General features: G+C 39.1%; 1 long non-coding RNA gene across 1 annotated transcript in view; it reads right to left on the bottom strand.

Moving 5' to 3' along the window:
• Positions 1-7,516: 7,516 nt before the first annotated feature.
• LOC103459668 (uncharacterized) overlaps positions 7,517-14,054 on the bottom strand; it is a 10,079-nt gene continuing 3,541 nt past the window's right edge. The window contains exons 2-3 of the long non-coding RNA XR_532790.2: positions 8,861-8,982; positions 7,517-8,059 (exon numbers count right to left, since the gene is read on the bottom strand). This is a non-coding gene — a long non-coding RNA (uncharacterized LOC103459668). The remainder of the gene's footprint in view (positions 8,060-8,860; positions 8,983-14,054) is intronic.

Below are 14,054 nucleotides of genomic sequence, written 5' to 3'. Positions count from 1 at the left end.
CACTTTAATAAATATAAACATTTAAATTTACTTTTTATAAATATTTCATATTTTATCCTACTAATTGAAACACCACAAAAACGATTATCTCCCCACACTTTTCAATGGCCTCTCCCAGAACCTATAAATGGTGTCTGGACCCCCGGGGTAGTATTTGCCCAAACACCCTGGAGAGGACACAGAAAAGACAGGTGAGTCACTCAATATCAGCACTCCACACTTTACAGATTATGCACACACATTTGTTCAGTTTTACCCACCAGTAGCTCATTGCTCTGAGTAACAATTATCCTCCCTCCACAGGCAACCAGCTCACTTTCCAATGACGAGCAGCTGTGCAGAGCCCAGAACAAAAGGCTACATGCTAATTACTAACAATACTCAATAAATACCATTAAAACTTCTCGTGTGCAAATTGCTATTTATGTGCAAATCTCTGCTTAAAGTGCAGTGCTAAATAAAGTGCTTGTTCATAAAGTGCAAAAAGTGCATTTAAAGTGCTATACAGTGATTTAAGTAAAAGTAGACCCAGTAATGAAGCTCTCTTCATTACAACACACAATGAAAATGTTTCCTAGTCTGGTTTTTTGCTGGTTGTATTGCTTACATTAATTATATCATGCTTTAGGTATTTGACTACATTTGCTTTTAGTTTGCTACTTTAAGGTTTTTACAGTGAGGCATGTTCATCGGTAGAACTACCTAACATGCTAGACATGTCTTAAGTTAATCAAAAGTCAGTTTGAGGAGTACATTACAGCTTTGAATATTTGAACATTGTTAGTTTTACCAAAACTAAGCAACAAATTAAGTCCAAATCCTAATCTAAAAATGTAACGTCACCTTGAGGATCGTGGAACAATCAGCCCAGACTTGCGCATGATAACAACTCTCAGCTGGGTTGAAAACAATGTCTACGACTCCTGCACTTAGCTAACAAATCACACACATACACACCCCTACACACACACACACACACACGCACGCACACACACACACACACCTACACACACACACACACACACACAGGCCAAGGAGAAATTGAGGTCAGAGAACTGTCCATGCGGTCATGCCAACAAAGTATTAAAGTTATGACCCTGCTCTCTCTTTAACTTTAACCGGATCAGATTCAGCCACCACGGCTGGTTGTGACCTACCAAATGGACAGGGCCCGAACATGATTAAGCCTCTTTAGCACTCCTTAGCTAAAAGCAATAATGGAGTAATATCCAGCATGTTTTGAGTTTCATGACATATGCTAACTCCATTCATTTAATCCTCTACTCATGCTATCCTGTGTTAGCTGGGCAGACTCCTCCGATTGACCCAACTGCACTGTTATCTGAATATAGACCATCTACAAAAATGTAACTTTTATTATAGTTGCTCATCTTCAGATGTGCAGCTTTTTTCGCCCTTTATGATTTTATCCACTCCAGATTATTTTCTTGAAGAACTATTTTGTGAGTGTACTGAATGTAGCAGAATCTTTTCATTCGACCTGACGCCCAGTAAGAGCTTCAGGTAAGTAGACTCAGCGTCTCCTCCAAGTAGGGAGGACATTTCCTTAGTAACCAGAATGTTGTCATTTTTACCGAGGGCAATTCAAAAAGTTCTCAAGACAGCCACAAAACCATTTTGTCATTATTAAATAGAAATACTACACATAAACAATTCTCAAGCTGTCACCATTCTTGTACTATCACTTTGAATCTGATTGGCCGGATGGTCCCCGTTAGCAACCTGCTGTAAATCCTGTTACCTCCATTAAGATGTGATGAGGGAAAATATACCTGTGATTTCATTTACAAAGACACATGAATCTGATCAATGTAGCATTATTTTCCTCAATTCACTGCAATTTTTATTATTTGTTTCCATTTTTATAAAAAGTTGATTAAAAAAAATTCTAAAAAGATCAAATCAGCATAGGTTGCAAACAGAACTGAGAAGCACAAAACCTTCTTCCTATTAGCCCTCAGGCGTCGCTAGCATATTGCTACATGCCAGCATAATGATCCCATGCTCTCTTTTAGCCGCTTGAGTTTTTATTAGTGAACAAGTGTCACTTTTGCCACTGTGCTGTGGAAGTGACTGGAGAGGAAGCAGTGTGTGGTCATTGGTCAAAAACCTCCATAAGGTCGATCAGATGGGCCGAACATCCACAACAGCCCAACATCAGAGAGGAAGCCTTGAGGTTGTCACTTTATCTGGTCAAACAGGTGAGAGGATGATCTTTTCCTTGGGCTCAGGATTTGCTTGAATTAATTCCACAATTTAAAATAGATTAAGAATCACAACAGGGAGCTGTATGACCATCTCATGCAACGATGTCTCACGTGAAACGATTCCAACGTATCCCCATGTCTAAGGTGTGTAAAGTTCTACTTTTATTCATATGAATTATGCTTTAATCCTGTACTGCCTGTGCAGCAGTGTGTTTGCTACTTGCCGTGGCCTCCCTCTGAAGGATGCACAATAATAGCAGAGATTGCTCTCCTATTATTTTTTAATGGAAGATGTTGCTTATTTTGTTCGTATCTTTAAAATAAGATGAGAAAAATTGCAATTAACTACTGATGCTGCAATTCACTCAGTTAAAAATTCTAATCATGCTCCACCACTAATACTATTAAATAAAAATCCATTATTTAAAAAAAAACTAGTTATGATGTGAAGACTGGCTTACTTCTGCGTTATTAACTTCCTATAGCAAGTGGCTGTGCAGCATGTCACAGTGGCTTCTCTGCTTTTGAAACATTATGACCTGCTGCTCATGTAAAGTCACAGTTGAATTAAGTAGTTATATAAATTCAGTCAGGAAATACAGAACACGAATCCAACATGTACGAACCAGAGTGAAGTTGGCTCCCCCACCTCCTTCAAACCAAATTGATGTCTAACATTTGGGCTCCGTTTGTGCAGCAAACATTTTTGTTTGTTTTGTGCCACTGTCATTTTGATCTCTCGTGACCTATGTGAACATTTTTTTTTTTATTTTATTTTTTTGAATCTTAAAAATTATAACGGCACAAACAAATTTTGTTGCAGCACAAATAGCACAGTTGACTGGCTCCGCATTTTGTTTGATTTTTTCTAAATGTGGACTGACTGGTTGACCTTTGATGACCTCTGGACACATACTAATGTTTTTTAAAATGATAGAAGCACAAACAAAACAAAATCTGCTGCACAAACGCAGCACAAAATGTTTCACACCAAATTCCTTTCATTTGAACAAGGTCGGGGGTCCAACTTGTAGAAAACATTTTACTCTATTTATTTTGGCTAATGCCAGACCCGGCATCGGCATCATTGAACTTACATTTTGAGACATTTGGTTGGTTGATTCTGAAGCAAGTTGTCACCTGATTCTAGTCGATGAGGGCTTTGTGTAAAGAGGAGGACTACGCATTTCTGGGAGCGTCAGGAAGCTCGACCAGAGGTTCCCCAGACGACCGGGGAGCCTTGGAGGAAAACTGGAAAGACACAAAGGAGGAGAGGGTAAGAGAAACGACAGCCACCAAACAGGACATCAAATGTCACCATGTCGACATTTCTGATCGTCCATGTCTGCGTGCGTCAGGCCCGCCGGCGCTTGGAATGGGAGCAGCAGGAAAAAGAACGACTCAGAGCAATAGAAGACAGCAAGAAGGTTGTCAAACACACACGCACGCACACGCACACACACACACACACAAAACAAGTCTGTACATCTGTAAAAGCAAACAGCATTAATTTCTAAACTTTGGCTCAATGTGGCGGCTTCATTTATTAAGTGAAATGGGCTCAACCTTGACAGCTTGTTTGTCATCACCAGCATGATGAGAGACCACATGCTTTGCCAAGACTCACATACAGGTTGCATGCAGCAGCCAAGCAGTAGTAACTGAAGCTGATGGGTGTAATGACAGGTCATTCTGGCTGTCGGCGCAGTTAGCCGGGTTTTCGGGGGGAGGCAGAGCACTCAGGAGTTTGGATCGAAGCCCTCAACAGTTTCATCAGAAGCTTCCTGTTAATAACTGGTAGGTAAGGAGCTCATTGTCGTCGCCAGGACCAACAGTGGCAGCAATTTTTATTTTTGGCAAGTGACTTGAGTGAACTGGATCAGTTCCATAACTCTGCCTAACCCAAATTCACAACAGGAAATGGGTTTACTAACATGAGGTTAGTGAGGATTGATACAGTTCCTGCCTCACCCGGCACCATTTACTATTTTGGACGACAGATTGAAAAATAGTCCAGATCTCATACTTGTTTGTGGTGTTTTCTCACTGGATAGTCTGGTAGACTCAGTTCGATTAGGGACCAAAACTCCAATATTTGCAGTGTGAAAGGGTACAGTTCCCTTTCACACTGCACTGGGTTAAACAAACCAAACTATTTGAAAAACCTGTACCCTCCTCGCCAGTGGGGGCGCTGCACCAAGAACTAATGAAGGAAACAACACAACAACTTCTGAAAAAGACATTGAGCACAACTTCCTTTCTCACGGAATGTGAATGAAAATGAAATAATGTAAGATTTCAGTGGTTGTCTTTTGTCGTTGGCTAAAGACTATAAGCCATTTCTCCTGCTAGCGCTAAAACTTGAGCGTTGGTTGTATTTACTCAGAATGTCTTGTGCTGTGGTCCACTTCCTGCTTCTGGAGGAAGTCACTTGGCATTCACACCAGAGTTCACGTCAACTGAAACAAGACTTAGGTTTTTAGGTGAACCATAGTTTTTATTGTTGATCCTCATCAGAGTTGGCACGTTCACACGTCGTCAACAAACCAAACTCACTAGACACATTAGGTAAACATTGGATAAACAGCACTAAAGCACTAATGATGACTTCTAGGTATTTACACTGTCACAACATTGGGCGCTCACTTTCTATTGATTGAAGATGTAAGGAAGAAGGAGAAAGGACCACCACCCCTAACAGAGTGGTGCTCTGGGCAAAAGTCTTACATTTAAGCTGCTCAAACTAGCAGAAATCTGCATCAAGCTAGCACTGTTTTAAAATGTCAACTAGCAAGCTGCAATGAGGTTGTCAGGCTTTTTCAAAGTGATTTGTTATCAGGTGTTTCTGAGGGTCTGAGACCAGCCCAGGCGATACCTGGCTGATTTAACCAGTCGGCAAGAAGGAGCAGGCTGAACAATCCTGCAGTGGAGAGAACTCGCATCAAAGAGTGTTCATTTCCCATCCAGGTTCACGTCATAGCTGCGGGTTAAATCAAATTCACTCCCATGGAAAGATAAGTCTGGCCCACATTCAGGTCTTATCAGTAGTTCACGCCTGTATAGACGAACACACACGAAGCAGCGGCAGGAACGTATTTGGCACGTTAGGGGAAAAAAAAGAAATCTGCGTGTTCAGCGTGTGGACTCAAACAAAGTAACATACACAATTACCAAAACAGATGGTCACCCTCACAGATGTGGAATGTACACACACAAAACAGCTGTGAAGGCCTCGTTTCTGACAGGAGTGTGTTAACCGGCGAGGGACCTGGCCTGCTGTGGCCATCAATGTTTCTGCTAGAGTCTCAGATTAAATAAAAAGACATTTACCCTCACAAAAAGGTCAGTGGACTTTCTGTTACACCCCCACCTAAACCTTTAGTCATGCACACTCTTTCTGATTGCAACAAATCAAAACCAGATTTGTGCAGCCGCAAATTATTGGAAGTTCAGGGTTTGCAGACTTAATGTAGCTAGAAATGCACTTTTAAAGTTAGTTAGAGGAATAGTCTGTTTCAGAAATGAGAGAACAAAATTCCACCAGCCCTCTGGGGACAGAAAAAACAAGTAAATATAGCATATTCCTAGAACATCTTATTTTGCCACAAAGGAAAGTAGGTAGGTAGGTTGGCTGGTTGGTTGAGATTTCAAAAAAACAATTGCCTTTGCAGTGTCGTTACCGCAGTTTGTCTCGGCCGATATCAGATCCTGCCATGCCAGGCGGTTTGACTGACAGCAGACTTGAGTTCCTTGATTGGCCTAGGATTTATGTCGTTGCATGAGCAAAGGCTGGACCTTGCAAACTTCATTTCAGTAACTGCAGTGAAGTGGCTGATATGACTCCAGGAACACGAGTCAACTTTTGAATATCATAACCCATCTCTCGGAGGAAGAGAGAACCGGTGCAGCTTTGGGCAGCGTTCTGTCCGAGTTACAGTTTGACGTTGGCCACTGTGAGTTTTTCTTTTCAATAAGGTTCATATGTAGATATTGGTGTACATCTTTTGATTGCATTATCTAAATCCTAAAAGTTAGGTTTGTTTGAGAAATCCTTTAATCTCCCGTGGCAACCATTCAGCTGTGCAAAACGTCTGGGTGGACCGAGCGACGCCTTCAAGTAAATGCCCCGGTTGGAACCCAACAAAAAGGTTTCATGTGTTATGCAGATGATACTTTGAATTTATTTATTAATCCGCAGCTGTTGTAACTTTTCTCTTGTCAGTTCCGAAGCTAAATCAACGTCACATACGTGAACAGATTAGACAAGTTAGCATTATTACACACACGGAGAATAAGTTCTACTGGCAAAAGTAGCTCTCAAGTAAGTGCTTGAGGATGTGGAGGTTTGCCTGATTTCACCTCCTCCACATGTGTGTCAGCTCGCCTTCCGCCTTAAAGTGACAGACATTGAGCTAAATGTCTCCCTTGCTCACATCAACTTCCTCCACCCTCTACAGCTGTTGAAACACCCGCGCACATACACACAAGTACGCAGTATGACAGAAATGTTAATAGATGGCAGGCCTGGGTCATTTGGAGCAATCGCAACCGGCCATTTCACATGTATCCATGTCAAGTCCTTCTATACAGAAGGAGAACATATTTCCAGTCCTCTCTGACTTTTACAAATTTTCCTGAAAAGCACACAAACAGAAGGGAACCAGATCCACCAGAGACCAATGTGAGGTCAGGGGTAAACCGCCAGCAGCCACACGTCCGTTTGGAAGCCTGGGGCGAAGCGGAATGTGTTTGCTGACTGTTGGACCGAGGAGACTGGCATCTTCTACAAGCATCACTCAAGAGTTTTGAAGTGATGAAGGATTGAGTTTGGTTGCTGTGGTTACGTCAGCAACCAAACTGTCCTATAAAAGAAAACTGACTGGGATGGGTGGGCGCATGCTGGGTACTACCAGGTGATTTAACAGGACAATGCAACCAAGGAGGTATAAATAAAACCTCAACCTTTTTCAAAGTGCATGAAATACCATATGCACCAATAAATCGGCCCAGATTTCCTTAATTTTGGGAGATTGGTGGTCGGCCGATGCAAATCTAGCCGATCTGATCTAGCTTGGCAAAGGTGTGATTAACCTCTGTCCTCTTTTGGTCATTTCTGCATATTTACCACAGTCACTCCACTGTTGCCAACTCAACAATTTTTTGCTATATTTAACGACATTCCAGAACAGAAAATTGGAATCTGCCAAAATCGGAATCGGCAGGTCAGACTTTTTACGGAAAACTGCAATCGGACCAGTTTAAAAGCCAAGAAAGTGCCAGGAAACCAATGAATCTAAAGTCTTTTATATTCATTTCATTATATATACACTATAGTGCCAACTTAAAACACATATTGTACGGAGAAAAGTCATTTTGATTCAATCACACAAACATTCCAGCTGATCGTAGATATCAAACAGTTCATTAAGTTTGAGTTTATTATTCAAAGTGGTTTAAAACGTTTAAGGAAACCAGCATTCTGACAAGTGGTCACATGTTTACAAAGAATCACACCAAGTGCAACTGTAAAAGGTCATCGATGATCAAGGTCAAATATGGAATCTTTTTGATTTTTCACATTCATTTCGTAATCCTCAGGGCATTGAGGCGTAACTGGGTCCGTATTTTTTCCTTCTGTCTTTTTAACAGTATATTTAGTCATCAACACTGTTGACTGTTTGAACTGGTGCATGTGTGAAACTCTGGTGTTACAGGAGAGAGAGCAGCAGTGGAGGACGCAGATAGCAGAAGTGACGTCCAGCCAGGAGAAGACTCTGCAGGACAGACGGACGAGACTCCACAGCTTCAGGGTGAGAGACGAACGGAAAAAACTAAATCAAACAAACGGAAAAATATGATTTATTTAGTTAGATAGAGAAGATGACAGGCTGGCTGAACAAGAAGTAAATGATGAAGTTTAGTTCTGGACAAGAAGCAAGCATATTGAACATTTGAACTGTTTCTTTGATGGTGCTTGAAACAAAACACAGATCAATGAACCGTTAGCCGACATAATAGAAGGAAGAGATTGTTTTGTTTTTTTCGACTGTTTCTTCACATTTTAATCTGCATCTTATCCCTGTTGTTTTCCTCCTTTTCTTTTTTCCCCTTTTATTCAAAGAATTTTCTATAAATTTTTTTAAATAAAAATCAGAAATTCTGAGATTTGTCTCAGAAATGTTAGAGAAAAACAAGGACATTTCTGAGTCTGAAAAGTCAAAACTTTGCTAGAAAAAAAAAATCTGAAAACTAGATGAATCGTTTACATTTTTGAGAAAGTATTTTGGATATTTCTGACAGTAATCGCAAAAAGATTTTTCTCTTAATTTTTTTTCCCTCATTTTTTCTAGAATTCTTTTGGGTGGATGTTCTCTCCTGGTCCTGAGACTCCATTGCACAACCAGGTCCAAACAAGACCTGGTCTATTAGAATGATATTGGAATAAGTTTGATCTATTTTAGCAAAGAGAATTGAAGTATTTCTTGTCCATCCATTTTGGAATTGTTTTCTACTCTGTGTTGGTTTGTTACATAAAATGTCCATAAGAAACACTGAAGTTTGTGATCCGTTTTCTCTGATTAACTTTCTATTCCGCTTAGAGCTCAACAGTCTTTAAAATAAAATCCCTTAACTTCTCAGCTCTCCTGTTTCGTCCTTCAGGAGCTCCAGAGGAAGGTGTTGGCGGAGGAAGAGGTGATGGAGGGCGCCGCCGTCCACCAGCTTGTAACCAGGATGTAGACGCATCACAGGACACCTGGGCGAAGGCGTGAAGAGTTTCTTTAAGAGCCACAACTATAACTGTATGGTGTAAGCATAAGGTTAGAATCTACAAGTTTCCGTACAGCGTTTCATTCATGAGACAGGAAGCTATTTTATTCACGTTATACTGAAAAATGAAGATGCAGCAGTAGATCCAGTTTACAAGATTTTTGTGCTTCCAAAATACAGCAAACAAAACGCTTTATATGTTTGTGTGTTTTTCAGGCACATAATTCCATTTTATAGCACAATAAACTATGTTACCTTCAGTTGTTACAGAAATACTGTGTATGTCAAACACAACTTAAAAGAAATGGGACTTCATAAAACTTCTGGAAATTGGGCCTCTGTCTCTTTAAGAAGCTCCTGCTCTTTCAGAAATTCCACCTTCAGGAAGTCATCACATTATGGCTCCTGTATTAACCCTTTAGCAACATTTTTTTTTACCAGCGTTGCTCTGAGAAGCAGCTCCTATAAGGAGCAGCAGATGACTTTGCTAATCGCTGCTGGCTAGTCTGAAGGAGCCAAGTGGAGGAGTCTCTGGGAGGGCAGAAGCTTGGAAACTGCAGATCAGAAGAGGTGCTTCGTACTCGAAGGTGGAGCTAGGTCCAACCAGGTGCTTAGCACAGCTGAATGGTTGCCATGGAGATTAAAAGGATTTCTTAAACATGCATGAAATAATCAAAGCAACACTCCAGATATGTTTTTGATGAGGGAATAATATTATAACATTATGTAAAGCTGAAAAATGTCATCCTTTAAAACTGGATTGATCCAGTCTGTACAACAGCTGTTCAACAGCCACTTCTCTTACTTCAGAATAAAAGTCTCAGAAATAGACAGAAGACGCGTCTATTGCTTTTTTGTGTCCATCTTGTCTTCCGTGTCTGTCTGTCCTTTCCTTCCTTCCATCCTTACTTCTGTTTCCTCTGTCCCTGATAAAACTGAGTCTTTCTTTCCTTCCTTGTGTCCTACCTCCCTTCGTTACTTGGGTCCTTCCTCCTTGTCTGTGTGTTAGTTCCAGTTCTCACATAAAAAAAATATAATGGCTGAAATATCTACCCTATGTATTTATCTATATTTTGTGTATCGTTTTTTTTTATTTCAAATCAAGAGTAAAGAACTCAGGATTTGAATTTAGAAAAGTGGAATGTTTAAATGAATCGTGTGTCCAAACCCTTGGCTTGTCCCACAGCGTGATTAAAGTGTCAGTGGTTCATGTTTCTTAACCTCAATTTAATGTCAAAATCAAAGAAGAGAAAAAATCTGACAGTCAGAAAATAAAAAAAACAACTATTAACATTCTGCCATGAGGCGGACTGAGTCTGTAAACCATAAAGTCCCATTGTTTTCTTTGATCTGAGTGCGATTAATGTCACACACACATTATAAATCTATCCTGTTCTGTGGGTGTGTATACACAGTTTGTCTCATTGGTGTGTGTGTGTGTGTGTGTGTGTTTCATCGTGTGTGTTGACGGGATGCTAGGGTCCGTCTGTCCGTCCATGAAACCTGAAACTTTAGGGCCAGCCTCAAACGTAAGACAGAATTATGTTTTTAAACACGATCTGGATCATTTTCACACACTTCAGTTTGTTAACCAGTCCTTTCACAAATCATGTGTATTAAAGACTGAGTGAATAAAAACAGATGTACAAACTGTCACTATAACTGGTTTACAGCTGGTTTTATGGTTGCTACAGTCAGATTCAGTGATTTAGAAGAGGAGTTCTGATCAGGCTGCTTTATCAGGTTGAAAGTAGCTTTTGAAAATAATCTACTGGCATTAATAGGGCCACACTAAGAAAATAATGATAAAGTCATAATGTTACTTTATTCTTGTATCAATTTGTCTTTATCCACCTAATTGCATTGCTTTATTTTGACTTTATTCTTGTACAACAATGCTAGGTTGTTTTTTTTTGCATTGATCACCACAAACAAATTCCTTGTAGTTTAAGGAGATGCCATCAACTCTAACAAGGTTTTCAGGGCATTTTATGGCGTAACGCAGCCTGACGTGTTCTTCACCGTGATCAACTGTAAAACATGGGAGTAATTCCCAACACATTCATGCTTCCTCTCACAGCAAACCAACCAAAATATTTATCAGTAGAAAGCTCAACCTCAGTCTGAACAACCAAGAAATCTAAATATAACGATAATAATAAAAATATATTTCAGGGTTTTCTGTCTTTGTTTTATTTCAGTTTCTACTGTTCAAAGATGAGCCAACCTAAGTTTAGAAAGAAAGTCATCTTTGCAAGAGTGCTAGAAAGACTTTGAGTAACCCACGCACCCTGGTTTCATACTTCAAAGTTAATGTATTTGCACAGATGGATGGACAACAGGGCGTGTCCCAGCTGGGCTCCCTATACTGTGTGGGTGTTAAACTTCCTACTTTTTATGCACTTCCTTTTATTCGTGGAATATGCGCAAATACACATACAGAGCACTTTTCACCTGCATGATTGAAACATTCTGTCTGGATGTTTTATGTGTAGCTGTGTGCGTTTAAGGTGTGACCTGGTCATGAATCAGACTGACATATGAACGAAGTTGTATCAGTGAGACGGAAAATGTTAAGCGGTGTACAGGAAGGTCAAATGCGCCGAGAGAAGTTACAGGAATATTGGAACAATAGATCATGCAAAAATATAAAGTGACTTGAAGACTTATACACATTTTTAGAGATTAAAAATCCTGTTTTTAAGTGATTTGTCAGCTGCAGAGTAAACCTACGTATAAGCAGACCGTGGGGAGCCGTTTGTCAAGTTACACACGAAGGCTACAAATATCTAGCCAAGAGATATTTAGGTTAGAATTAAATCTTTAGCTTGTTTGCTTAACATTTAATTTCAAACAATTTTTTTTACCTGAGCTTAATATTTAGCTAGCTCAGAGCTAAATAATAATCTATGTTAAAGCTAAATGTGCTGTTTGTATGCTAGATATTTTGTCAACCAAACAATTACCTAGCTAGCTAAATATTTAGCTTCAAATTAAATGCCCAGTTATCAAGATAAATACGGTAATTAAATAGATTATGTAAAATTTAAAGTGTCGTAGCTTGGAACTTGCCAAATATTTATTAAGCTCACAGTTAAATATTTAGGTAAGAACTAAATAGACTGTAAACTAGATATTGAGTTTTTTTATTAAATATTTAGCTAGTCAGTTACATTTTTAGTTAATCTAAATATTTAGCTATCTCAGAGCTAAAAATTTAAGTGAGAGCTAAATATGTTGTTTCTATGCTAGATATTTTGTCAATCAATTAGCTTGCTAGCTAAATATTTAGTTTCAAATTTACTGTCTGGTTAGCAAAATATGTTTTCACTAAATATTTAGCTTATAAGCTTTTGTTAAGCTAAACTTTTCAGCTGTCTCAGAGCTAAATATTTAGGATAGAACTAAATATTTAGATGGTAAACTAGATATTAAGCTTTTTCATTAAGCATTTAGCTACTATGAAGCTAAATGTTCAGTTATTAAGCTAAATATATTCATTCTCATAACTTAATATTTAGTCTTAGGACACGGTTTGATCTGGAGCTAAAGGATGTAGGTTGGAGTTTAGGTTTTCCTAACCATGTGTACCGTAACCATGTGTACCGTATCACATGGTTACGGTACACTTTGTTTTTGCCACTCATTCTTTGAAATGAATCACTTAATGGATTCCATTCATGTTGTGTTTCTCTGTTGTACTAAGTAGGGATGCCGGATGGAACACATTAATTAAAAATGAGTTTAACCTGTGTTCTCGTTTCCACACGTCTGAGTGCCTGCTGTGTAAAAGGGGGAAAAGAATGCAAAGGACTAATTAGATACACGTGTTGCTGAACATGTACAAGCTCTTCTTGAGTCATTGTGACGTGAATATTAATGTGAATATTAACGTGTGATCTATGCTGAGCTGAAAGCTACGCTACGCTGACAGTCACAGAGTTAACGGATGATTTTAAAAAAAAAATCTAAACCAGTCATTGTAGATGTAGGTTTTCATATAGGATTCTGTTTTTCATGTTCAGTTTGATTGTTTTATTTCTGCAGGTAGCAGTCTGAGTGAACCTGTTAGTTTTCCAGAGTTAAAGAGGATATCTGGATGAAACGAATCTGGGCAGGCCAGGAATTAGCCAGAGGCAGGAAACAATAAAACACCAACACAAAGGCAAGGAGACAATACAGACGGATGACGTTTCACTTTCTGTTACTCATCTTTCTAATTAGGCTCGTTAGGAGGAGGTTCTGTTCCCAAACAGATATTTAAAAGCCATGTAAAGTTTAATAAACTTATTCTGTAAAATGCTTTAAATATTCTATAAGGGTCTGGAATTGTGTGTAACAACTGCTTCTCTACATTCCAACGGAGACGATGTGAACACTGTGCTTTGTTCATACAGTAAGTCGACCAGCAGCAGCAGGTCCTTCCACCACCATGGCAGCTCGTTCTGAAAAGCTGTTAGCTTTACCCTTTAGCCTCGTCTGCCTGCAGATTATTTTTTTCACAAAATGTTTGCAGATCAGGATGTTTGTTTGGAATCGGGGTTTGTTTTGCTCGGAGGTGGTTTTGGTGTTGGATGCCACAGTGGTGGAGAAAGTACTCAAAAAAATGTACTCAAGTAAAAGTAAAACTACCACATTAACATTTGTACTTAAGTAACAGTAAAAAAAAAATACTGGCTTTTAAAAATACTTAAGTATTAAAAGTAAAAGTACTTGCTGAATTGATTACTTAATTGCTAATATCATTAAGTATACCGATTGTATTTAATTTTAATACATTAGAAATGTGTCATTTTAATGAACAATGCCACAGATAAAGCATGTTTTTTAAATATGTGATTCTATGCATCATAATTTCAGGGATGGAAACATCTGGTCTCCTGTCCTAACACAACATGAACTTCACTTTTTTTGCCACTAGTGGCCTTTATTTTTGAAGAAATTCTACGGAAGCGCATTGCCATCATGCAGAGAAAATAAATTAATTCGAGCGCTATCACATTATAACGTGATACGTATTTTGTTAAATCGTGATACGTATCTTGTTAAAACGTGATA

This window comes from Poecilia reticulata, linkage group LG23 (assembly GCF_000633615.1).
Source record: "Poecilia reticulata strain Guanapo linkage group LG23, Guppy_female_1.0+MT, whole genome shotgun sequence".
Classification (NCBI taxonomy): domain Eukaryota; kingdom Metazoa; phylum Chordata; class Actinopteri; order Cyprinodontiformes; family Poeciliidae; genus Poecilia; species Poecilia reticulata.
Note: the sequence above shows the minus strand (reverse complement) of the source record. Positions and strands in the feature narration are given on the sequence as shown.